This window comes from Hippopotamus amphibius, chromosome 16 (assembly GCF_030028045.1).
Source record: "Hippopotamus amphibius kiboko isolate mHipAmp2 chromosome 16, mHipAmp2.hap2, whole genome shotgun sequence".
NCBI lineage: Eukaryota > Metazoa > Chordata > Mammalia > Artiodactyla > Hippopotamidae > Hippopotamus > Hippopotamus amphibius.
This window is the reverse complement of record NC_080201.1, coordinates 17,008,653-17,035,505: the sequence shown is the minus strand read 5'-3', so window position 1 is coordinate 17,035,505 and position 26,853 is coordinate 17,008,653. Positions and strand designations below refer to the sequence as shown.

The following is a 26,853-nucleotide window of genomic DNA, read 5'->3' as shown; positions in this document are numbered from 1 at the left end:
CGAGGAAGGCTGAGAGCTAATCTCTGCCTCTACTGCCGAACTCAGCCCCCTTGGGCCAGGGCCTCTAGTGGTGAGATGCAGTGATGTGTCTGCCTGGATCCTTCCTCAGGGATGAATACTTTCCCTCTGCCTCTGCCCCTCTTTACCTGATCCTGATGTGTGACATGTAGAATCCAACTGTCAAATGCCTCCAGTTAAACCATTGCTTTCCTAAGTCTGATCCCTCGAACAGAACAAAGGAGCTTCATGCGTGAGTGGGTGTGTGCATGTGTGCGGGCGTGTCTGCGTGGGATGGTGTTACAGACAGTGCCCTGTGCTTAGAAGGTGCTTGATAAACATTTCCTGGATTTTGGAACATGATGGAAGCTCTATCATGATTATTTAGCGTGCCTCTGCTGCGCGGAAATCTAAATCCTAGCGTCTGTTTATTGCTGTTTGTGGTCGGTGGAGTAACTCATGGCTGTGGTATCTGGACCCTCCCTCATAAAGCCTCTATTCAGAGCAGTACCAGATGTGGCGAGGGAATGCCACAGAAAGAAAGGCTCCTTCTTCTCTCGATGTCTGCTCTCTAGCAAATGTTTTCTGAACGTGGATTTAGCTTAAGAGAGATGTGGGGGTCGGGAGCCCTGAGTCCCAGGGAGTGCGCTGCTTGATTCAAGGGTCTTTCCTTTCTGAGCCTGTCCTTTCTGACGGGCCTCTTGAGTGGTGTGTGAGGCTCCCCGGTCTTCTCCTTTCTGCTGGGCACACACTGATGTGCTGAACCCACCCTGGACTCAGGAATTGTCTAAAATCAGGAACTGCCTCAATTCTAATTCTGCAGGGAAGTCCCCACTGCTCTGTCTTCTGAGTCTGTCTTTATTTTGCCCAACGCCAGCCTGCCTTTTATAATTTGATTCTCAAGGAGGATTATATTTACTGTGTCATCTGGAAATAGATGTGTGGGCATTCTCACTTTAGGATCAGCAACCAACATGAGTGTCCGTCTCTCCCCTTTTCTGTTCGTCCGGTTGGCACACTTTTGCTTTCAGTTACAAAAGTAATTGTAGAAAAATTGGGAATTACACAAAAGCACACAGACACATGAAGGAAACAAAATTCTCCTGGAAGCACAGGACCTAATGATAATTGTTGTTAACATTTTGATATGTGCCTTCCTGAGCTTTTTTTCCTGTGTGCAATGTATTAGTATTTAAGACTGTGAAACAAAATTGAGATCATATATGAACATATTATTTTGCAACATGCCTTTTTCTCTTTAAAATGTATTAATATATCTATTTTTATATTATTTTTAATTTATTTTTATTGGCTGTGTTACGTCTTTGTTGCTGCACACGGGTGTTCTCTAGTTATGGTGAGCGGGGGCTGTTCTTTGTTGCAGCGTGCAGGCTTCTCATTGCGGTGACTTCTCTTGTTGTGGAGCACAGGCTCTAGATGCACGGGCTTTAGTAGTTGCAGCACACGGGCTCAGTAGTTGTGGCGCACGGGCTTAGTTGCTCCGCGGCATGTGGGATCTTACCCACCCAGGGGTCGAACCCATGTCCCCTGCAACGACAGGCGGATTTTTAACCACTGCGCCACTGGGGAAGTCCCTATATATTTATTTTTAATTGTGATAGAAAGACACATAACATAAAACTTACCATCTTAGCCATGTTTAAATGTACAGTTCAGTGGCATTAAGTACCTTCACATGATTCTGCAGCCATCACCTCCATCCATCTCCAGAACTTTTTCATCTTGCCAGACTCGAACTCTGTACCCATTAAACAATAACTCCCTCCCTTCCTTCAACCCCCACCATTCTACCCTCTGTCTCTATGAATCTGCTTACTCTAGGTACTACAGATAAGTATTTGCCTTTTTGTCTGGCTTCTTTCACTTAGCATAATGTCCTTAAGGCTCATTTATGTGGTATGTATCCAAATCATCTTTTTTTTTTTCTCTTTTTAAAATTTATTTTATCTTATTTTATTTTGACCACATTGAGCAGCTTGCGGGATCTTAGTTCCCTGACCAGGGATTGAACCCTTGCCCTCGGCAGTGAAAGCACAGAGTCCTAACCACTGGACTGCCAGGGAATTCCCAGAATCACCTTTTTTAATGCTGAATAATATTCCATTGTATGCTGCAGTTTGTTGATCCATCCATCCATCCATCCAAGGACACTTGGGATGCTTTCACCTTTTGCCTGTAGTGAACAGTGCTGTTGTGAACATGGGTGTCCAGATATCTCTTCAAGTCCCTGCTTTCAATTCTTTTGGATATATATGCAGGAGTAGAATAGCTGGATCACATGGTAATTCTATTTTAATTTTTTGAGAAACTGCCATACTGTTTTCCATAGCTGCTGTACCATAAAATATGTAAACAAACTTTAACTGTTCCTCAACAGTCAGTTTTTGATGACTGTCTGGTAGTTAGTCTATCAGATGGCTGTGTGAAAATTTAAGGTTGAACATTTGGGTAGTTTTCAGTATTTCACAACCACAAATAATCCTGTGATGATAAACTTATACATTTACAGATCTTTATACCAATTGTTGAAAATTTGTATTTAATTATTGAACATAGACTTGCGGGGTTTAAACATTTTTCAAGATTTTGGACACATATTGCCAGATTACCCTCCAGAAATTTATCCTGCCATCAGCTATTGCTGAGATGGTGGGTTTCTGTTGGACTTTGGCATTTATTGGATTTATTTGTCAAAAAATATATATATACACACATATATATGTATATTTTTACATAAAATATATAGATATAAAATATATACATTTTTAGACTATTTGATAATTAACATTTTGCCAGATTTGCTTCATCTATTTCTTTTTGGCTATAGTATTTTAAAGTAAATTACAGATGTTTTAACCTTTTATCCTAGATTCTTTAGCATACATCTCATTAAAAAAGGACCTTCTTTACATACTTACTGTACTGTTATCACACCTGGCGATATCTACATGAGCTCCTCTTTGTCACCTAATACCCAGTTCATATTTTATTTCACCGTTTATCTCGAAGAGTTGTTTTACATTTGGTTTGCCTGAACCTAGATTTGGGCAAAGTCCCCTCATTGCATTTAGTGGTTATGTCTTTGAAGTTCCCCCACCTCCACGCCACCTTTTTCAAAGCTGTGATTTACTCAAGGAGACTGAATGTTTTTAAAGTGTGTTTATTGCCTTATTAGTGTCCTTTGCTCATTTTTATACTTTTGGTTTTGAAAGAGCTCTTTATATGTTAAGGCTGTTATTCTTTGTCTTATAATTTGTGTCTTCCCAGTTTTTCATTTGCATTTTAATTTTGCAGGAATCTTTTTTTCTTTCTTCCTTTTTTCCATACAGATGTTTTAAACTTTTTGTAGTCAAGTCTGTTACCTTTTATATTTTCAGCCTTTTCTTCTGTTTTGAAAGGCTTTCCGTTATTCTGAGATCAGGTAAATGATCACCTCTGTTTTCCCCTAGTTCATTGCAATTTTATTTTTTTAATTCTTCATCCAAATGAATGTATTTTTGTGTACAGTGTGAGTAGGGATCTAATTTAATTTTTCCCAAATAGTTAACCGATTAGTTTAGCACTACTTATTAAATAATTCATCTATATCCCCAATGATCTGAGTTACTACCTTAAGCATAGATTTTTTTAAAAAATAAATTTATTTATTTTTGGCTGCATTGGGTCTTACATAGCTACGCATGGGCTTTCTCTAGTTGTGGTGAGCAGGGGCTACTCTTTGTTGTGGTGCTCGGGGTTCTCATTGTGGAGGCTTCTCTTGTTGCAGAGCACGGGCTCTAGGCACTCGGGCTTCAGTAGTTGTGGCACACGGGCTCTAAGTGCAGGCTCAGTAATTGTGGCTCACAGGCTTAGTTGCTTCGAGCTAAGTGGGATCTTCCTGGATCAGGGCTCAAACCCGTGTCTCCTGCATTGGCAGGCAGATTCTTAACCACTGCGCCACCAGGGAAGTCCCCTTAAGCATAGATTTAAAACATATGTATATTTGGGCCTGTTTGGGGACTTCCCATTTCATCTGTTGTTTGTTATCAGCCTTTTCAGATCACTCTGTCTTAGCTATTATAATGTTACATTATGTTTTTAGCATCTGACAGTTCAAGTTTCTCTTATTTTCAAAATCTTCCTGCCTCTTTTCCTTGCATGGATGACACCGTCACATGAATTTTAAATTATTTTTTGGGTTCTCCCCTCTTCCTATTCTCCTATCCCAAATCCCTTGAGATTTTGTTGGAATCCTATCATATATAAAATTCCTTTATGGAGAATTTCCATACTGATTCTTCCTACCCAGGAACATGAGATGTCTCTAAATTCACTCAAATCATTTTGAAGTTATCTTCAGATAGATTCTTTTAGTTTTTAAAGACGCTTTGATATTATTTTCAGTGGGATCTTTTTCTATTATGTCTTCTAACTTAGTGTTTGTTGTTGGTATATGACTATTAGTTTCTGTATTTTCTTTTATAATCAGTCATTTGCTGAATTCTTAGTTTAGGTTTTCAGCAGTTTCTTTTGGATTTTCTTGTAGACGTTTATATGGTTTCTTAAGATCAATAATTTTAATCATCTTAGGTGATAATTATACTTCTTTTTCTTGTTAGTTGCTTTGTATACAACTTCTTGTTTTAGTGGTGATGGAGTGGGCATTCTCCCCTGTCTAATAATCAAGCTTATAGTGACTTCTTTAGGTAACCTGTCTTCTTGGTTTATAAACCGTTGTTGCCTCTTTAAAAAAATCAGGATAGGGGTTGAATTTTTAGCAAATAGCTTTTATTTTATTTTAAAAAAATATTTATTTATTTGGCTGCATTGGGTCTTAGTTGCGGCATGTGGGAACTTCATTGCAGCATACAGGATCTTCAGTTGCGGCATGTGGAATCTTTCAGTTGCGGCATGCAGCAAATAGCTTTTAAGCAACCACTGGGATAATTATATGCTGTTTCTCCTTTCAGTGTACTATATTGATTTCGTTGTAGTAACAACCTTAGAATTTTTAGAATATACCTAATTGCTCATAGTAGATTATTCCTTGAAAATTTTTTTTAGGATTCCTTGTTCATATTTTATTTGGGGGTTTTCCATCTATTTCATAAGTGACATTTGTTTGTAGTTTTGTACTGTTTTTGTCAGCTTTGGAATCGAGGCTAGGCTAATTTTATAAAGTAAATTGAAGTGCTTTCCAACTTCAGGAATAGACTCTATAACGTGGGAATTATCTGTTCCATGAATGTAGGAAAGAGCTCACCCATAAAACCAGCTAGATCTGGCAGCTTTCTCTGAAATAATTCTTTGATGACTTTTTCAGTTTTTTCCCCATAATGATTGCTTTGTTCAGCTTTTCTGATTTATCTTATGTCAATTTTGTTAATTCATATTTTCTGAGAAAACTGTTTCATGAGATATTCAAATTATTAATGTAAAGATTTTAGATAGCATTCTCATTTCTAAAAGTGTTCCTAATTTTTCTCACTTAAAAATGTTGGTATTTTTGTGTTTTTTCCCCATTTCTTTTCTTGACTGGCATAAACATTTTTATTTTAACTTTTGGCTTTTAATTTATTTTTCACAGGACAAGTACTTGGATTTATTTATCAATTATACCATGTTTTCTAATGTTAATTTCCATTTTTAACTTTGTTAACTTTTTTCATCTCTTTGCTCTAGATCTGCTTTATTTATTTATTCAGTCAGTCATTTATAGCTTTTTGAGTTGAAAGCTTAGTGTATTTATTTTTGTCCTGTCCTATTTAATAATGAAAATATTCTTGCTTTAAACTTGTCTTTGATTTTTCCCCTCCTTGGTATTCAAATTTTTTTCTTTTAAAGAAAAGTGCACAAATCTTAATGAGACAGCTCAATGAATATTGACATATGTTCACATAGGTGTAATCACCACTCAGATCAAGAGACAGAACAGTCCCAGAACCCCAGAAATTTCCCCATGTTCCTTCCTTGCCCCACCCTGGAATAACCACTATTCTGAATTTTATCACTATTGATCACTATTGATTAGTTCTGCCTATTCTTGAATTTCGTATCAGTGAAATCAGTATGCTTTCTTGTGCCTGGCTCTTCATTATATCTGTGATTTCATCCGTGCTTTTGCGTGTAATGAGAGTTTATCTCTTTACTGGGGTGTGGTATCCTATTGTATGAATACTCCACAGTTTATTTGTCTCATCTGCTGTTGGTAGACATTTGGGTTAGTTCCAGTTTTTAGGCATCATGAGCAAAGCTGCTGTGAACATTCTTATATGTGTATTTTGGAGGACACAGACGTGCACTTCCGTTAAATCAATCTATATCTATCTATCTATACCTGTCTTGGGGACTCACTTCATAGAGTGGTTTAGCTTTAGTAGAGACTGTCTGGTGGTGAACCAGTTTGCCCTCCCCTACATTTTGCTGTGTTCTGCTCTTTTCTTGTAATTGCTGTTGTGATTTTCTCTTTGAGCCCAGAGTGATTCAGGAGGATGTTTTCCGTGGCTCCCAGGGGCTGTGCTGCTTGTGGCAGTGGCTGCAGCTCCTGCTGCTCTTGCTGACACCAGCCTTATGTGTGCCTGGGTTGAGTAATGAAGAACATCAGACCCGAATCTGATGGAAAATTTGGGCAGTAGGTTGCTTTTTCTTAGAAACACAGATCTAAGATGACAATGGCATAGCTGATACAGATAATATCCTGGCTGTGTTTCATAAAGCCTTCTGTAGGCTTTTTCTGATGATTGCAAATCTGTCTTATAGAGAAGTGGTTAAGAACATGTAGTCTCTGGAGTTAGACTTCCGGGGTTTGAATCCTGATTCCACCAGCTTTGTACATCAGACAGTCATTTCACTTCTCTGTGCTTCTGTTTCCTTGTCTGTGAAATATTGTTTTGAAATTAAATGAGCTAACAACAGTACCTGACACATGTTAGTACTATAGTAGTAGTAGTAGTAGTAATGGTAGTTATTCTGTCTCCTCTGATACTTTCCTCCCCAAAATTTGGGAGGTTCAAATCCCGGAGATGGACAGGAGAGACCCAGTTTCCTGATAAGGGACCTCCTTGCTTAAATGGGAGGCAGCTCTAAGGTTGTTCCAAGAGAAAATTCTAAGACTGGACAAATGCAAAAGCTTTGTGGGTGTGGAGTAGGGAGGCCATTATTAACATCAGACATTTCAACACCCTGGTCTTGGCCCCTGCTCTCCTTGGGGAGCTGCTGGGCGGGAAATGTTTCCAGAGTGGTGTCTGAGTACGGTTTCCTAGGGTAGTGGGTCACAGCAGGTGAGGTGACTCCTCTCATTGTGGCCAGGTCCTCCTGAAACCACTTTTCCCGGGAAAGGGCATGACAGGTAGCCGTTGCCCCACCTGGCATTTTTCTGCTCCACGGGACATAATTCGTTCTTTCACTACTCGCTCCCTCATTTCCCCCTGGGTGGACTTGGAGGTTGACTGGGAGACCCAGCTGATGTTTCCTGCCTCCCCCTGCCTGGCTGAGGGATGCTACAGTGGAGGGATTTACTCAAGTCCAGCAGTTACATAATGGTCAGCCTTGGCTGACTCTGTGGGGACATTGACCTGGCTGCGGCTGCACAGAGGACTTGACCAAAAGTTCTGGTTTGGCTCTTAAGGTTGGTCCTTGTCATCTCCGTGTGGAAGCCAGCTTTTGAGTTTGAATATTGCTTTCTTTTCAATTTATTTTTAAAAACATTGAATGAATACCAATTTTAAAAAACCTCTTTAGTAGGGGAATTTTCAAACATAATCCCCACCCCCGAGCCGCAGTGGTCACCAGCATATGCTTCATCTGTACCCGCCCACTGGGTGATCTTCATTTCTTTCTAGCTTGGTAGCAGGTAGGAGCTGAGACCCACTTTCCTCTTGTAGCTCTCCTCTCTGGCAGTCGGCCTCATCAACACTGCAGACCTTGGCACGTACCAGATTGTCCTGCTTTCAAGGAGAGAGAGTGGCTTGAAGCAGATGAAAAACAAAACAAAACAAAACTCAAACTTCTTTATTTTGAAATAATTTCAACTTCAGAGAAAAGTTACAAGCCTAGGGCAAAGAACTCCCCTATACTCTTCACCCACCTGGTCACATTTTGATGCGTTTGCCTTAATCGCCTGTATAGCTGTATATACACGTATGGTGATTTGCTGAATCATTTAAAATTACAAATCTTATACTTCTTTATGCCTGTATTTCCTAAGAAGGATATTTTCTTACCCAACCACTCTAAATTAACCAAATCAAGAAATCTTACCATTTTTACAATATCGTTATATAATTCGTACCTGCTAATTATGGCAAAAATGCACTTCCAGTGATTTCCAGGGTCCCATGCAAGATTATGCATTGCATGTGGTTGTCCTCAAATCTGGGGTCAGTTCCCCCGCCTATTTTTGTCTTCGATGACGCGGGATTCAGAGTCCCACGCGTTTTTGGCAGGGACGCTCCAGAAGCGATGTTGAGTCCTTCTCAGTGCGTCAGATCAGGGGGCACACGACTCAGCTTGTTTCAGTATTGATGATGTGAACTTCGACCACCGGGTTAAGGTTGTGTCTGCCACGTTCCCCACCGTAAAATGACTATTTTCTCTTTATAATTGAAGTTATTTATGGGGAGATACAGCACTTTGAGACTGTGTAAATACCTGTTCCTCGTCACACCTTTGCCTGCTAGGTTTTGCATATTCATTAAATGACTTTTGTCTGAATCAGTTAGTATTGTGATGGTCGCAAAGTTTTTTTTCCAATGTAGTCATCCCTTCTACATCTGTTAGTTGGTTTACTGGAGCAAGGCGAGTGCTTTCCCTTTTCCCTTACGCAGGTGTGTATTATCAGTGTCAACTCATGGCTTCTCATTTTATTCGTGGCTTATAATTTATTACTGCCATTATTTTGATGCACCGATTATCCCTGGTTTGGCCAGTGAGTGCCTCTTCAAGCTTGCCCCTGTATCCTTTTGACGTGTCCCCATCATATATTTTTCTCCAAACATCATCCAATATGGATAGAATTTACTATGTGATAAAGGTGGTATTTAAAATCAGTAAAGAAAGGTGAACAAATTCGGACCATCAGCTAACCCAGAGGTTTTCAAAGTGTGGTCTCCAGATCAGCAGCATGGGTGTCACCTGGAAACATATTTAGAAACATCAGTTCTCAGAGCCTATCCCAGCCCTGCAGATTCACAAACTGTGGCGGTGAGGCCCAGCAATGTTTGTTTTTTTTTGGTTTTTTGTTTGTTTGTTTAAAGATTTATTATTTATTTATTTATTTTTTGGCTGCGTTGGGTCTTCGTGGCTGCGTGTGGGCTTTCTCTAGTTGTGGTGAACGGGGGCCACTCTTTGTTGCGGTGCTTGCGGTTCTCACTGTGGTGGCTTCTCTTGTTGCAGAGCACGAGTTCTAGGCGCACAGGCTTCAGTAGTTGCAGCACATGGGCTCAGTAGTTGTGGCACACAGTCTTAGTTGCTCCACAGCATGTGGGATCTTCCTGGACAAGGCAGGCGAATTCTCAACCACTGCGCCACCAGAGAAGTCCCCAGTCTGTGTTTTAACAAACTCTCCAGGGGATTCTGATGCCGGTTCAAGTCTGAGAACCACTGAGTTACCACTAGGGAAGAAATACAGTTAGATACCTTCTTTACGCTAACACTTGTAATGGTTTTCTTTATTTAGTTTTTAAACATTTAACCCTTTAATCAATCTGGAATTTATTTTGGTGTATGGTATAGGCTAAGGAGCTAGTTGTATTTTTTCCTAATGAGTTTTACGGTGTCACTGTTTTCACTGGAGGGAGTGTCAGTATCAGGTTGGACATACCTCTTCTCACGGCTCTTTTTCTTCAGAACTTTCTTGGCTCTTGAGCCTTCATTTTTCCTGAAAGACTTTACGTACACGTACACACACTCACACACGCACGTAAACATCTGTTTCTGTGCCTCTATATTCAACGTGATGAGTTGATGCTGAAATCTCCAATTCTAATTCAGCCTTTACTACGTGATAAAGGTGGTATTTAAAATCAGTAAATAAAGGTGAACAGGGTTCTTCCAAACTTTCCTCCTTTCCATATGAGAACCTTGGCTCTCACCATCATCTGTATAGTTACTGGTTTCCTCACTTCTGTATACACAGGAGGCAGTGTGAGAATTGCTGTACCCAGACCACTGGGAAAAATGAAGTACCTTAGAAAAGCTCCTTGCTTATGCTCTTCATTTTCTATGTGTATCTTTTTTCTTTCCCCATATGTGACTCCCAGATTTTAAAAAAAAATGAAAGAGAGAAAAAGCAAACAGCTCCCTATTTATTTAAAAATCTTACAAGCAGAGGGTTGTTACTGTACTTTATGTTCCAAGAACAGATAGGCCAGGCACGAGGGCTGTACCACCTCCCTCCCTCTTCCGTGAGGATGGAGTGTTCTGGTGGGTGGGCTGTGCATCTCAGGGAGGCGGGCCTGACAGACAGTGCATGCATTTATTTTAAAGTAAACACAGTGCTGTTTTTCCAGTTTTTCAACCGAAAGATAAATAAAACCATTGATCCTTGGAACCTGAGTCAGAGGGATGAGAGAGAAAATTTTTAAAAAATTGCTCCTCAGTTGAAAACAATTTTAAATTTAAGTCTGAGAAATTATTCACTGTTCCTTCAGATGAGGAGGAGGCGGGCAAGAGATGAAAGTGAGATGAAGGATGTGACAGTCCTGTAAGCTGGTAGGGAGCTGTTATTTAGGACATAGCTACAATCTCCAGTGCCTGATTAGGCCTGATGGAAGAAATGGCCAAACCAGTCCTGCATAGCCAAGCAGTTACTTTCATGAACCTGGTAAACCACTGGGACCTAGTTATTTCAATCTCATGGAATGCTCACAGAAGATTTCTGAGAGATTCTCTCTTGCTCCCAAAATTAAAAATATTATAATTGTCCCCCTCCCCAATACCACAATCCACAGATGCTTAAGTCCCTTACATAAAATAGTGTAGTATTTGCGTATTACCTGTGTACGTACCCCCGTATACTTTAAATCATCTTTAGATTACTTATGATACCTAATGCAATGTAAGTGCTTTGTAAATAGTTGCTGGAGCACAGCAAGTTCACGGTTTGCTTTTGGGAACTTTCTGGAATTTTTTTTTTTTCCCTGAATATTTTTGATCCACACTTGGTTGTATCTGAGAATATGGAACATGTGGATATGGGGGGAGGGGTGGGGGGAGGCTGACTCTTAAAATTTTTTTCTGATTGTAAAAGCAACATAGGCTCCTAAAACTGAAAATACTGTTATTTTTCTCATTATTATTCTTGGTTTGTGCTTATTGAAAAAATGGAAAACATACATGTATATATATGTTCTTTCCACTTAATCCCCTGCATACCTGTAAGGTAGGTTGTACTGCCATCCCCTTAGATGAGGAAATAGACAGATGTTATGTGACTTGCCCAAGATCACACAGCAGGTGGGAGCAGAGCTGGGATTTAACCCAGGCCTTTTGGTCTCGGAGCCTTTGCTTGCAGCCTCTGCATATACTGCCTTCCAGAGGAGGAGAAGATGAAAGATCACTGGAAATTCTTTCTATTTTCTGTTTCCCACAAAGCTAGCACATCTTATTCTGTTATTATGAACGCCAGTGAATGTTTGCATTTTTTAAAGACACGTTTTTAGAGCAATTTTAGGTTCACAGCAGAATTGAGACGGTACAAGGAAACTTTTTTATGCAGAGCTAACCCAGTTAATATTTTGTTATATATCCACTCAGCTTTTTTGGAGTATGTCAATCATATGTATATGTATATATGTATATGTATGTGTGAATGTATAACTTTTTCCCTGAACTGGGAACTCACTGTACATATAGCTTTATGACTTGCTTTTTTTCCACCCAGTTTTTCTACCTTAATGAAACTAGATTGTTTTAATGGCTCCAATAGCATTTTTTTTTGGTGTGACTACGCCGTAGTGTAACAGATCTTTTATTGTTGGCCGTTTTTACTTCTTTACTACTATAAGCGAGGCTTTTTGGTAAGTTCTTGTAAAGATGTCTTTGTTCTCCTGTCCTCCTGTCCTTTTTTTTTCTTATGGTAGTAAATTCCTAGGCTTGCATTGCTGGGTCAAAAGGCAGGCGCGTTGCACGTTTTGTGATACTCGTGGCCTGGGTCTGCTGGAAAGCCAGGACCCCGTCACATGCCCGCCATGTGTGTGCACGTGTACTTGTTTCCCAAACCCCCAGTGTCGCTGGGCATTGCCAGTATTTTAACCTCTGCCAGTCTGTTCAGCTGCAACAAGGGATTTCTCTTTGTTATTTTAATCTGCGTCTCTTTTCTTTTCTCCTCTCACCTTCCTTCTTGAGGAACTCCTGGGTAGCTTTTTGCCCTTGCTGCCTTGCTGCAAATGCTGTACCAGGTCTCTGGTCACCTCCGCGTGACTCAATCCAGGGTTAGTTCTCATTTCCCACTCACTTGCCTTGCAGACTAGATACAAGGAATCCATCCCTTCTCCTTGATGTACTCTTTTCACTTGGTTTTCAGGACACCACGCCCGGCAGACATTTTATCTTTCTCGTCACTCTTTTCCAGTCTCCTTTGCTGGTTTCCTCTTTGCCGGTCTGGGAACATTGGGATACCCCAAGTTGGCCTAGTCCTGAATCCACTTGTTAATTTACATCTCTTCCTTTCTTGATCTAATCTGGCCTCACGGCTTTAAATTTGGTCCGTACACCTACGACTCGCACCCTGGGCCTTTCCCCTGACAGCATGAGACTATGTTTCCAGGTGTCTAATCAGCATCCTCAAATTAACGTGTTAAAAGCTGAGCTACCAGCTTTCCCATGGCTTCCTCCACCTCAGGCAGCGGAGGTTTAGTGTTGCTCAGGCTGAAAACCTGGGTGTCCTCCTTGATGCCACTCTTTCTATTACAACCCACATCCGGTCCATCAGCATGTCCTGCCCACATTACCTTCAAGATACCTTCGAGGATGTGACCGTTTCTCCCCCTGACAGCTGCCGTCACCCATGTCCACCTCACCACCACTTCTCGACTCAGGAGGCAAAGGCCTCCTAACTGGTCTCCTTGCATCGTCTGCCTTTGCCTCCCTACGCTTCATTTTTGAGCCCAGCAGCCAGAATGATCCAACCTGTAAGTCAAATCACAGCACTCCTCCAGTGGTTGCCTATCTCACCGAAAGTGAAAACTGAAGTCCTTCCCAAACAGCCTAAAAAGCCTTCCCTGATCTTTCTGTCACCTCTCTGTTACCCCGTCTCAATCATTCCACCCTCACCAAACCACCTTCTGCACACAGGCCTCTGTGCTCTTTCTCCAACCCATTGCTGCTCTTGCCTCAGGGCCTTTGCACCGCCCTTACCTTCTTCCCAAAGTACTCTTCCTTGTGTGTCCTCATGCCTTTCTCCCTCACCCCTTCTAGCCTACTCAGATGTCACCTCAGTGAGGCCTTCCCTGATCAATTCAGTGATTTTTAAACATTTTACCATGTTATGCAGCACCACCGTGAACTTTCCCACCACCTCAATAAGATCCCTCGAGCTCACTTACCATTAGTTCCTGTTCCCACCCCTGCCCCCTGACAACCACTAAGCTGCTTCCTGTCTCTGTAGATTTGCCTTTTCTGGACATTTTATACAAATGGAATCATACATGTGTCCCTGACCAAACCATCTTAATTGCAGTTCCTCCCTACACAACATTGCCTATTCCTTTCCCTGCTTTATTTTCTTTTTTGCAGGATCCCCATATAATATACATTTTGTTCATTTATTTGACCTATTGTCCTCTATAGCTGGAATGTGGGGCAGGCATTGTTTGGTTTTCGTTACCTCTTGTACATCCCCTCACCCCTGTGCCTAGAACACAAAGAAGATACTAATAATAAAACATAATATATATAATATGATATAATATGTAATAGTGCATTATATATAATATACATATTTAATTAGACTAGTGAGGATGAACATCTTTTCGTGACTTAGGTTTTTGTGGCCAGTGCTGTGGCTGACCGCTGAGGCAGAGGTAGGACCAGGGCAGTGCTGGGTGCCCTCTCTAAGGAGGCATCAGGCAGAATCCATCCCCAGCCTCCAAATGCAAGCCTTTGTTTCATTTTACCGCAGTCCAGTTGCAGTTACATCAGTGACTCCTGTTCCCTTGATTGGCACCAGATGTCAGGCGTCGGGATTTAAAACTGTCTTTAATAGCCTTTGAAAAGCTCCCTGTGGGTTGCTTTCCATCATCATGCACCTCAGGCAGATACAGCCAAGCCAGAACCTCAAGGAATTCCCGAAGAAGCCAAGAGCCACCCCCTCCCCCCACACCAGCCCCCCAGCTTCTCAGAGTTACAGCCGGGCCCAGTTCGCGGCTTAAGCGTCGGTGGAGAGCTGGTCGAAAGAAAAGGTCCTTTTAGCCAGGAGTCTCGAAAGTAAACACACAGGCCCCTGCAACGCATGTTAAAACAGACCTGCTCTCTGTGTCACTAGCTGAGAGGCTGCCTTGTGAAACCTCACTGGAAGAAAGAAGAAAAGCTTTCTGTCAGGAAAGCCTTCTCCTGTACGTGGCTGCCTCAGTGTAGCCTGGAGTTTAAGGCTGCCTCCAGAGTGTTCTGTAAACTTACCAGCTTTGGGGGGCGGTCAGCCTCGTAGGAATGCCTGTTTGAGCAAAGAGTGATTCTACTCCTCACCACATGAATGCTGGCTGAGGCTGTCTTCTTTTTTCTTTTTCTGATGGTATATTGAGAACTTCTGCATTTTAATCCTCATTATGTGGTCAGAGAATTTTCCCCCTCTTTTTCTTTTTCTGTTTCTTTTCCATTATTATTATTATTTACATAAATTTATTTATTTATTTAGTTATTGGCTGCGTTGGGTCTTTGTTGCTGGGCACGGGCTTTCTCTAGTTGCAGAGAGCAGGGGCTACTCTTCATTGTGGTGGCCGGGCTCCTCATTGTGGTGGGTTCTCTTGTTGCGGAGCATGGGCTCTAGGCGCGCAGGCTTCAATAGTTGTGGCACACGAGCTCAGTAGTTGTGGCTTGTGGGCTCTAGAACGCATGCTCAGTAGTTGTGGTGCATGGGCTTAGTTGCTCTGCGGCATGTGGGATCTTCCCGGACCAGGGATCGAACCCGTGTCTCAACCACTGCACCACCAGGGAAGTCCTCTTTTTCTTTTTAGACTTATGAATTTGTCAGTGTTGGCTGGATCAGGGTTTTCTGTGACAGGAAAATTTCTTCTTTTCTGTAGGGCATTTTCTTAGGATTGTGAGAGGGGCCTGGGGGCAGGGGGCAGGTGGGATGGGTATGAAGTTTATTTTCCAGCATTCGCACAGTAAATCCCTTTGAGCACCGGGCTAGATGCTGGTGATGCAGCCGTGAACTAAGGCAGACATGGAATTGGGGATCTAGAGAGGAAAGCAGACAGACGTTGGACAGAGAACTGGTACAGACTGTTCCAGTTGTGACAGATACGACAGAGGAAAGTGCAGGGTGCTCTGGGAGTGTATCATCGAGGACTTAACCTAGCCTGGGGTCAGGGGCTGTCAAAGAAGGCTTCCCTGAGGAAGTGACACCAGGACTGCAGAAGGATGACAAGCGATTGTCCAGGCCAACAAGGAGAAAAGCATTCCAGGCTGAAGGAAGCGTTGAGGCAGGAAAGAGCTTGGTTCAGTCAAGTTACACAGAGAAGGCCCCTGGGGCCGGCCGGGCCTGGGCAGTGAGACAGCAGCTCAAGATTATGACCAACAATGGCAGGGAGGAGGCGCCCAAGCAGCGCTGTTCTGTAAAAACGTGTTGTGAGCCACAGACATAATTTACAGTTTTCTAGTAGCCACATTAAAGAAAGTAAAGACAGAAATAAACAGATGAAATTAGTTTTTTTTTAATTAATCAGTTAATTTATTGGCTGTGTTGGGTCTTTGTTGCTGTGAGCCGGCTTTCTCTAGTTGTGGTGAGCCGGGGCTACTCTTTGTTGCGGGCTTCTCATTACAGTGGCTTCTCTTGTTGCGGAACACGGGCTCTAGGTGCACGGGCTTCAGTAGTTGTGGCTCGAGGGCTCAATAGTTGCGGCTCACGGACTCTAGAGTGCAGGCTCAGTAGTTGTGGCACACGGGCTTAGCTGCTCTGCGGCATGTGGGTTCTTCCCAGACCAGAGATCGAACCCATGTCTCCTGCATTGGCAGGCGGATTCTTAACCAGTGTGCCACCAGGGAAGTCCCATGAAATTAGTTTTAATGACCTATTTTCTTTAGTCCAGTATATCCCAAATGTTATCATTTTCATATATGAGATCTGGTGTGTCATTTACACTTCCAGCACATGTCAGTCTGGACTGGCCACGTTTCTAATGCTCAGTGGCCACATGTGGCTTGTGGCCTCCATGTTGGACGGTGTATGTCTAGAGGTTAAGTTACTCAAGGAAGATTTGGGAGACTTTTCTTCTAAGTCGGGTTGTTAGTGTAGGTCTGTACTGTGCGTATGGTTCTAAAAACGTCTGCCATTCCTCTTAAGTCTGTCCCACGTGGCGCTGAGCCGTCTCCTGGAGGGCCCACGCTGCCTCTGATCATCACATTCCGCTTCTGAACTGACCTCTGTTACAGGCGTGAAATGGTGGCCTTGCAGAGCGCCCAGAACGGGTGATAGGAAAATGAGACTGTTGCCTGGATATGAGCTGTTTCCTTCCCCTTGCCAGAAACAAAACAAAACAAAACAAAACAAGTGTTTCTTCAAGAAACATTGCATCTGACGACGGGGCCTCTTCCTCGTGCCAGTTCCTTGAGAGTGGCTCCCGCCTGCCTGCCCGTCCGGTCTCCCAGGTTCTCCGGGAGACGCCGAGGCTGTTGGGGCCATACGAAGATTAGACCTCATTTATCTCATCGGGATGTCTGATTTTCTCTTTTCGTTTGGTCTTCCCGGATTCTAGGAGCATTTTTCTTAGAGCAGGAGACTTACTCTTGTAGGAGAGTGGTGAGTTGGGAGGGAAAGTGATCCTGGACCAGAGGAAGAATGCCACAGTTACACGAGCGGTACAGTCAGTGCCGTGGTCAGGTGCGGAGCAGAGATTTTCACTTTAGCGTCAGGCCCCACCTGGGGGATGCTGTTTATTATGTACAGACAGCAAATCACACATTTCTTTTCTTTTTTGATTAGTTAATTTATTTATTTATTGGCTGCGTTGGGTCTTTGTTGTTGCACACGGGCTTTCTCTAGTTGCGGCAAACAGGGGCTACTCTTCATTGTGGTGCATGGGCTTCTCATTGTAGTGGCTTCTCTTTTTGCGGAGCACGGGCTCTAGGCGTGTGGGCTTCAGTAGTTGCGGCACATGGCTCAATAGTTGTAGTGTACGGGCTTAGTTGCTTCACGGCATGTGGGATCTTCTTGGAGCAGGGGTGGAACCCATGTCCCCTGCATTGGCAGGCAGATTCTTAACCACTGCACCACCAGGGAAGTCCCCACAATTCTCAGAATATGATGTCTGTGTCTTCCCTCTCTCTCTCAATTAATTAATGTTTATTTACATGTGTATTACACAAATTCATTCTTTTGGAGCAGGGGACATCGTGGTAAAGGCTGAATTCCCTTTGAACGTGCTGCTCCCTCTATCCTAAAACCTTCCTCAACAGATAGATTGCTTCTGTATATATTTTTAAAGATTCTTAGGGTACTTTAAAAGTCAAAGGGCACAACTTGTGGGCCTAGGATGAACTCACTTTTGCACATGTAGTTTATATGTGTGTTTTTGTTCTGGTGTTTGCAATGTGATGACTTCATACAAAGCTGACGACAGTGACCTATGTCATGGGGAAGAGGTTTGGAATGTGTGTGCTTATGTCATATTTTGAATTTCTCCTTGAATTTTTTATAATAAACATGTTGTTTAAAAATTATAAATTAATATTATTTATTATGGAGCAAATATTATATAGCATAAATGAGGAAATTTTTAAACTTTTTATCATGGAAAATTTCAAAGATAAATAAAAGTAGAGAATCATATAATGAATAAATCATCTTGTACCCTTTACCCTCTTTTAACAATGAGGAAAACGTGTCCAGTTGTCTTTCATGCTTAGCCCCCACTTTTTGAGGGAGTATTTGAAAGCAAGTCTTAGACATCACGTCATTTCACTTGTAAACATTTCTGTATATATGTGTAACTGATATTGGAAATTGAGGAAAAATATATTCACTGTGTAGATAATGGAAATTTTGAAAGTAAGAAGCCTTTATTTCATAATCTGACTCTTCAAACACAGCTTATTATTTTTCTTTTGTTCATTTCTCTTTTTGCCCTTCTACATAATTACTTTTACAAGGTTTTAATAATAGGGTGCTTTCTATAACTTCATTTTTTTAAGAACATTTTAGTGTAAATGATTTTCCATGTGTTGTACACTCTTCATGAGCATTAACCCACATTTTAGTTGTGGTGTAATATTTCACTCATCTGAAACTGTAATTTTTAGAAAGCCATTTTTGGGGTTTTTGTTTTGTTTTGTTTTGGCTGCACTGCGTGGCCTGCGGGATCTTAGCTCTCCAACCAGACATTGAACCCAGGCCCTCGGCAGTGAAAGTGTGGAGTCCCAACAACTGGACCACCAGAGAATTCCCGGAAACCGTTTTTTAAAAAGTGGAATTTTTAAAAATTGTGAAGTGATTACCACAATAAGTTTAGTGCACCTTCATCATCTCAGATAGATACAGGGAAAAAAAAAGGAAGAAGGAAATGGTGGGGATTTTTTCCCCCTTGTGATGAGAACTTTTAGGATTTCCTGCCTTAGCATCTTTCCAGTATACCATACAGCAGTGTTAACTGTTGTCACCACGTTGTGCATCACATCCCCGGTGCTTATTTATCCTACATCTGGAAGTTTGTGTACTTTTTGACTACCTTCATCCAATTCCTCCACTCTGCTGATTTTTAAAAAGCAGAACCTTAACCATGAAAGTTCTCTTCTAGCTGGGCTCCTACATTTTGCTATTCGGAGATGGTTGAAAAGGAGGTTTGTTCACTGAAAGCCTATCTCTACCGTGTTTACAAACACGGCCTTGATTCTGTGCAACAGGGAGAGGCGGTGTGGTCGCCGAGGTTCTCTAAGGGCGTGGAGCATGGATGAGCTGCTAAGATGTGCCTTGTCTAGGAGTCCTCGGGATTAATGGGTGACGAGGACTTCTCCCCACTTGGTGAAGAGGAGCTCTAATGACAAGGCAGCAGTAACTAGTGAGAACTGACAGTGTATTCTAAAGATGTAACTTTCCCAGATCTGTATTTATTTCCTCTAAATCACTTAAAAAACTTAAAAATAGGCTATACTGTAGCTTGACAAGCAGTGAGATTCACCAAGACAGATGAGGCTTTTTGTTTCCTGTATTAAGAGGACCCTCAATTGATTCAAAAGGGACTCTGTCTATAATATACCTTATTAGATAGATAACTAATGAATAGCCGGTTCTGAAGTGTATACGTGTGTGCGGTTTTTTGTTTTTTGTTTTTTAAGTAAAGAAAAGCATGTGTAGCTGCAGGGGCTTGGGCTGTAGAACACTGGGACCCTGAAACAGGAGAAATAAGGATGGTCATGATTGACGAATCTGTCGTGCACCGAAATGAGGATGCATGTACTGAATCTTTCCTCTGTCGTTCTTGTGGTTGGAGGCGAGCTGTCCCCCTTCCTCCCATCTGAAGGGCAAACCCTCCATCCACGCTTTGGAGCCCACCCTCTCCTGCCTTCTCAGGACTCCTTTCTGACTTTCCTCCTACCTCTCTGACTGTTCTTCTCTGTCTTCTTTGCAAGATCATCTTTATCTGTTTGACTATTAACTGAGTTTCCTACCGTTGCATCCTCTTCTTCTGTTTTCACATTCCCATCTTCTTTATGCATAACCATCCTGTGCAGGTGACCCATAGGTTTTAATCTCCAGCCTTGATTAAAAACCATTACGATTAAAAACCTTTCCTCTGAGCTCTGTCCCCAACACTGTCTCCTTGTGAATACGTCAGAAGCACCTCAAATACAGTATGTTCAAATCTGAACTCATCCCTTCTCGCGGGACCTGGTCCTCTTCCAGCGTTCCATGTCTCAGTGTGTAGATCCTCCATTTGTCCAGTTAAGTAAGTTGGAAACCCAGGAGTTGTCTTTGACCCCTCCACCCTGCCTGCCCACTCTCTTTGCTGATCTGTTTCCAGGTTCTCTTGGTTCTTACCTTTGCGAGTCTGCCCCCTTCTAACAGCTCCACCTCTGCTGGTCTGGTTCCTTCCTGTGGCCACCTGTCTGCTCTGCCTGCATCTATTCTTACTTCCCTCCAGTCTGTTTTACACAGTGTAGAATGATTTTGGCCATCATGAAGCTGATGTCACACCTTGGTTAAAAACTGTTAGGTACCACGCTGCTGCTCTTAGGATAGAGAAAAACTCTTCAACATGATGGGCCCCCAAGCCACTGCCAGGTCTGGCCACCACCTGCTCTCCTACCCCATTTGGATCACATCCTATTTCAGCCCCATTCATCTTTGTTCAGTTTCCCAGATGCATCTTGTTCATTGTGCCACAGGGCCTTTGCACATGGTATTTTCTCTACCCATAGTGGTCTTCTTCCCCAATCTGCTTCACCCCGCAGCCTGCTAGCTCTCTGCCTGAAATTTCAGATCACAGTTGAGTTGTCAGCTCCTCAGGAAACTTTTCCTGATGCCCTGACTAGGCCAAATATGCTCATGGGAAATAAGGTCTCTTGCATGAAATCTGTTTCATAGTTGCAACTTTACATTTCTTTGTGAGGTTATTTAATTACTTCTGTTTCTCCCACTGACTTGTGAGGTTTCTAAAAGCAAGAGACTATGTCTGTTTTCATTCTTCATTATAACGCAGCTTTTAACACAGTGTCAGGCAGAGAGTGGATGCCCAGAAAATGCTTCTTGAACGAATGTGCAAGAAAAAAAGGAGAAAAATAAAAGTTTACAAACTGACTTTGTAAAATGAAGCTCTTTGCATTTTTAGAGGAGTTAATGCAACCCTCAGTCAACCAAGACTTTAATTTAGAGATGGTTAAGGATGCATTCCCAGCAGCAGCCTACAGAAGTGGCTTCAAGGCCAGGGTAGACTCTTCCTTACACTGTGTGTTCTGGGAAGACTCAGCTAAGGCATGAGTGATGGAGCCAAGGGAAGGTGGGGTGAAGCAGAGTCAACATTGGTACCCCAACAAAAATGCCAGTGTTCACAACCTGCTGCCCGCTTGGTAGAAGAGGCTTTCTCTTGTTGGGTTCTGGCTAAGGTTGGAAGCCAAAGAGACATCGTAACAGTAAAACCTGGAAGCCTCTGGCTTCCTTTACTGAGAAGGGAACGTGAAAGAGCATTCTCTGTAAACCTGGGGTAGCCTCCAGCCTGTGTGTGTCTGAGTTAACGGGGAGCCGGGGAAGGGAAAGGAGACTGTTTACTCTCTGCCCTTCTGGAATTTCCTCAGGTCCCGTTCATCTGTGCACCAGTGTTTCACAGCTAGGTGTAGAATGAACAGTGACCTGTTAATGAATGCCCTGCTTATTTTCACTTTCTTTTGATGGGCCTATGGGATCGAGGGCAGGAGGAGGCAGGAAGAAGGAGGTTTGTTTGTTCCACGGAACAGCTCTGTTAAGGCCAAATAAATCACATCTTCATTGGGCTTCTGAGGCTCTTGGCCCAAGAGTACTTGGTCTCCCTTAAAAGTATCCTACTTTGTGTCCTGTTTTGTTTTTCTCAAATTTCCAGGTAAATCCTTACCTTTGTATTCTGAGTTAGGAAGAAAAAGGGAAGAAACTATTTTTTCCTCCTAAAAGATATAAGCGTATACATACACATACATTTTGGTGGTGTGAGAGTAGGGAGGGGCAGTGATGACAGGAAATTCTAAAGCAGAAAGTTCTTGCATTTACTGCAATGAAACTGTCCAGGCAGGGCTTCTGGATTTAACTGAATTGCATCATAGGGGTACAGTTTGGCAGTTTTGGTTCATGTAGTTTTTTTTCTTATGTTGGAATGAGGAAGGCAGCTTCTGTGCCTTATTTATCTATACTTATTGGTACCATATGCAAAAAGCATATTAAAAAGTCCAAGTCAGGAAAGGGAAAAAGTAACTCTTAGAAAAATATTACTCATCCTTGTTACACGTAACAACTCTTCCCAATAGGAAATTATTAACCTGAAGCCTCTTGCAAATCTGAGGCTTTTAAGTAAGGGAAAATAAGAGCTGGAACTACTCCCTAAGCAGCTTGATTGTATATTTTCTGCCTTTTCATATTTCAAAATGTGTATGTAATGTTGAATTTGTGTGGGTTTTTTAGTTTGCAGTCACTGTTTGTTCCTTAGCTATGCTAGCCTGAAAAAGAAAAGCTATTATGGAAAATGTCAAACATACACAAAGTGGAAGGAATAGTCCATGAACCACTAGGTGCCCATCACTCATATCCACAGCTGGCTACAGATGGCCACGCCCACCCCACTCCCCACGGGGTGATTTTTACATAAATCTTAGGTATGTTTCATTTACAAATATTTCAGTATTGGTCTCTTAAAATCCATAACCATGATGCCCACTTATTTTGTCTCATCAAATATTCAGAGCGTTTTAAACGTTTCCTCAGTTGTCTTCAAAATTATTTCCCCCCACCATTGGTTTGTTTGAATCAGGACCCAAACAGGATTGATAAGTCTCTTAAGTCTCTACCCTTGCGCCACCCCCCCCCCCGCCCCCCACCAGGGATGGAACCCGGGCCCTTGGCAATGAAAGCTTGGAGTCCTAACCACCGGACCGCCAAGGAATTCCCTCTCAAGTCTCTTTTAACCACTATGTTCTCCTTCCTCTTTTTACCCCTTACAATTCATTGTTGAAGAAACTGGACAGTTTGTCCTGTAGTTTCCCACATTTTGGATTTTGCTTTTGTGTCCCTGAAGCATATTTTAACATGTTGCCTCTGTTTCCTGTAATTTCATACCTATTGAGATCTAAATCTAGAGACTTGATCTGATCCAGGTTCTTATTTTTTTCTTTTTAATGAGGTGGTATGTGCTTCCACCAGGAAGCACCTTATGTTTTCTCGTCTCTGCTGGTGTGCCAGCTTTTAAAGGGATCTCCTGGAGCAGTCCTTGAGGGTTTTCCTAATTCCTTCCCCCTAGCTTCTAATCTCCAACCCTACCGCTGTCTGTCGACCTCCATAAAGTAGTGTTATAAGGTATTGGTAACCAGTGGGTATTTAGAAGAGAAGTATGTTTGCTGAAGGTAGCATGATCTCAGGACCTTGGCTTTTTCGGAGGAACTGAACTCGCTTGCCAGCGGAATATTTTCATTATATATGTTCCACTTGGTCGTAATTGAATCTGACTTCCTCCAGCCATGCTGTAAGTTGGCATTTTTTGCAGCCCCTGCCTGTGATTTGCCCAAAGCTTTGATTCCGAGAGCCTGTTGGGCCCATGGGGCATTGTCGGCATGCTTGATGGGGAGCTGTGGGGCTTTCCTAACATGTGCTGGAAAGGAGGAAAAGGGCGAGTCTCCCTTGGGCACCCTGTTCCTGGAAGACACTGCCATCACTTGGCCCAAGCCAACAGCTGCTCCTGCCTGGAAGGTTGCGGTGACTTCCTCCCTGGTCGTCTTCTTCCTCTCTAGCGCCCCCTGCAGCCAAAGTGCCTGTGCTGCAACGGAAGTCACATCCCTTCCTTGCTCGTAAGCCTCTAATGGCTCCGGATCTCACGCAGAGTAAACTCCAGCGACTTTGCAAGGGCTCCGAGGCCTTCCTTGCGAGGTTCCAGTTTCCCACCACTCTCAGCTCCTGGTCCTCTCTTTCCTCATCCACTCCAGCCACACCGGCCTCCCTGCCATTCCTTAGACCTGCCAGGCGTGCCACCATCTACAGGGGCCTCTGAGTCTTATTCTCTCTCTGCCTAGGATGTCCTTCCTCCAGATACTTAAACGGTTCTCCTGCCTCATCCTTCTTTAAGTCTTTGCTCCGTTGTCACTTTCCTGGTGAGACTTTCTCACCACCCCAGACCACGAGCTTTCCATCCCTTCACCTCCTTTCTTTTTTTTTTCCCTATTGCATTTGCCACTAACAGATTATGCAGTTTACTTTAAAAGCAAAAACAAAAAACTTTGCTTCGTGTCTGTTTGCCCCAACTAGAATATAAACACCCAGGGGCACAGCTTTTTGTCTGTTCTGTGCCTGCTGAATCTCAGTGACCAGAAGAGAGGGTGCTTGCTACACGCGTGTGAACTGCCATGACCACAGATGGAGCAGGGCCAGATAAGGCTGAGGGTGGTTGGTGAGTCTCCTATGCTCAGTCTGGTTCTAGTTCTGGAACTCGACTTACTACACCCAGCTTTTCATCAGTTTCTTGATTTTTGAGCAGTAGCTGAAAAGGCCGGGGAAGACCTGGTGGAAGAGAAAGGCCCTTTGTAGAGTCAGCGGCGTGGCTGCAGTGAAACCCGAGGTCCTCAGGGGCGAGGTGGCAGATGCTGCTATTTATAGCTCAGATTCCAGTATATGTTTTCCAGCCACAGTTACTCCTTTCAGCCTCCCCTGTATGCTCAAGCCTGTCACTCAGTTAGCTAATGGTTTCTTTAGTTCTATTATGCATTGTAGGGCTCCCTGGCTCAGGTGTTTTTGTTTTCGTTTTTGTTTTTTTAAGAGAATAATAGAGTGTTCTGTTCTCAGAGCCTTAATTTTTTAATAGCCTTGCCAATTAAAAAAAATTCCTTTCCTAACTTTTGATCATGCAGTTTTCCAACGTATAAAAGAATCAAAAGAATAACACAGTACACGCCCAAATGCCCTTCACCGAGAACCAACACTTGTTAAGATTTTGCTGCATTTGTTTTACCTATACGTGTGAGCCTGTGGGTGTGTGTGTGTTTTCCTGAACCACTTGAAGGTAAACTGCAGACATCATGACACGTCACTCTTGAAAACTTGAGCCTGTTCTCCTACAGGACCATTTGAGAATAAGTGCAGATATCATCATAATCTACTCTTGGGTCTCCCAAAAATGAGACCATTCCTAAGTACAGCTACAGTACCATTATTGAACCTAAGAAAATGAATAGTAATTCTGGACATCATTCAATATCCAGTCTGGGTGCAAATTTCTCTGCTCGTCCCAAGAATGTATTTTTCAAACCAAGGTTTAGCCAAAATTCATGCAAGGTATTGGTACTTATGTTCCTTTAAATCTGAAAGAGTCTTCTTCCTGCCTGCCCCTACTCCCCTTTTAAATTTATTTAATGACATTGACTTTTCAAGGAGTCTGGGATAGTTACTGTATGGATGTCCCATATCCTGGGTTGATCGGATTACTTCCTCACCATATCACTGAATTTATTCCTCTATCCCCTTATTTCATGTAAATTGGGAAGGAGGTTTAGAGGCTTCATTGGATTCAGGTTAAATGCTTTTGCAAGAAGACTTTAAAAGTGATGTTGTGTACTTCATCCAGTATCACGTCAGGAAGCATGTGAGTGTTAGGTTGTCTTGCTCTTAGTGACCTTTAGTTCGATCGCTTGGTTATGACACTGATGGCCAGAGGTCTTTCAGAACTGTTTCTCTTTTTATTTATTTATTTATTTATTTATTGGCTGTGTTGGGTCTTCGTGGCTGTGTGCGGGCTTTCTCTAGTTGCGGGGAGCAGGGGCCACTCTTCGTTGCGATGCATGGGCTTCTTATTGCGGTGGCTTCTCTTGTTGCAGAGCATGGGCTCAGGCATGTGGGCTTCAGTAGTTGTGGCACGTGGGCTCAATAGTTGTGGCTTGTGGGCTCTAGAGTGCAGGCTCTATAGTTGTGGCACATGGGCTTAGTAGCTCTGCGGCATGTGGGATCTTCCCTGGACCAGGGCTCGAACCTGTGTTTCCTGCATTGGCAGGCGGATTCTTAACCACTGAGCCACCAGGGAAGCTCTGTTTCTCTTTTTAGTAAATAGAAAAGTAGAGGGTTATGTTCCCAAAAGCTTAGTTTAAAGAAAAAAGATCTCCCCTGTCACTGGCTCTTTTTGAAGGTCAAATGTGTCTCCAAGAGTTGCAAGGTAACTTCCAACCCTGTATGCTGGACATGATAAGCGGGTAAACCAGACAGAAGAGCTAGGTTGGAGCCTTGAGATGAGGCCATGGAGAGAAAAATGCAGGCTGTGCCCCTGGCTTTGTCAGAGAGCCACGGCAAGGTGGCTGTTAGGAGGTTGAAATTAGCAGCAAGAGGTCTTGGGCTCCTCCAGCTTCCTGTTGAACATTATTATTCCTCTAGAAAGGAGGCGAAAGGTACCCACACTCCATCTGTAATGTGATAGCCTCTGAGATACCAAGAAGGGAATCGAGGAGCCCTTCTAGAATGCTCACCTCAGCACGTTTCTGAGAGTGGGGTACTGGGCATCTTTAGGAAGGTTCCTAGATACAGGATGGGAGGACCATTTGTCCTTGCGATGGGTATGTGGCTGATCTTGGAAGATTTTTGCTGACTTTGGAGTTTGTTGCTGAAACCTGAAAAAGGCTTGGAACGGTCAGGAGAAGATTGAGTATACAGGGAACAAGTTAGATGGAGAGAAATCGGGACTCTTCACCCTAAAAACAGGAGAGTCAACAGGGAGATAATAAAAATGACAGTTTATTAGGAACTTACCAGGTGCTGTTTAATTCATTACATATTCCCTGAAAAATGTGTTCTTACTGCTCCTCTTTTGCAAGTAGAGAGACCAATGCTCAAGTTCAGTAATTTATGTCATACTGCATAGTGCTATAGAACTGAGATTGGAATCCAGTGTGCCTGACTGGTATCCTCCCTCGACCTCTGTGCTCTGCTGCCTGCTAGGGACTTACACGCTGGATCTCGGTATGATAGAATAGGGAGATGTGCCTCGACTTTAAGAA

The 26,853-nt window shown here is 42.8% G+C and overlaps 1 protein-coding gene across 3 annotated transcripts in view; it reads left to right on the top strand.

Moving 5' to 3' along the window:
• WWP2 (WW domain containing E3 ubiquitin protein ligase 2) overlaps positions 1-26,853 on the top strand; it is a 175,748-nt gene that overhangs the window by 66,480 nt on the left and 82,415 nt on the right. The window lies entirely within an intron of this gene.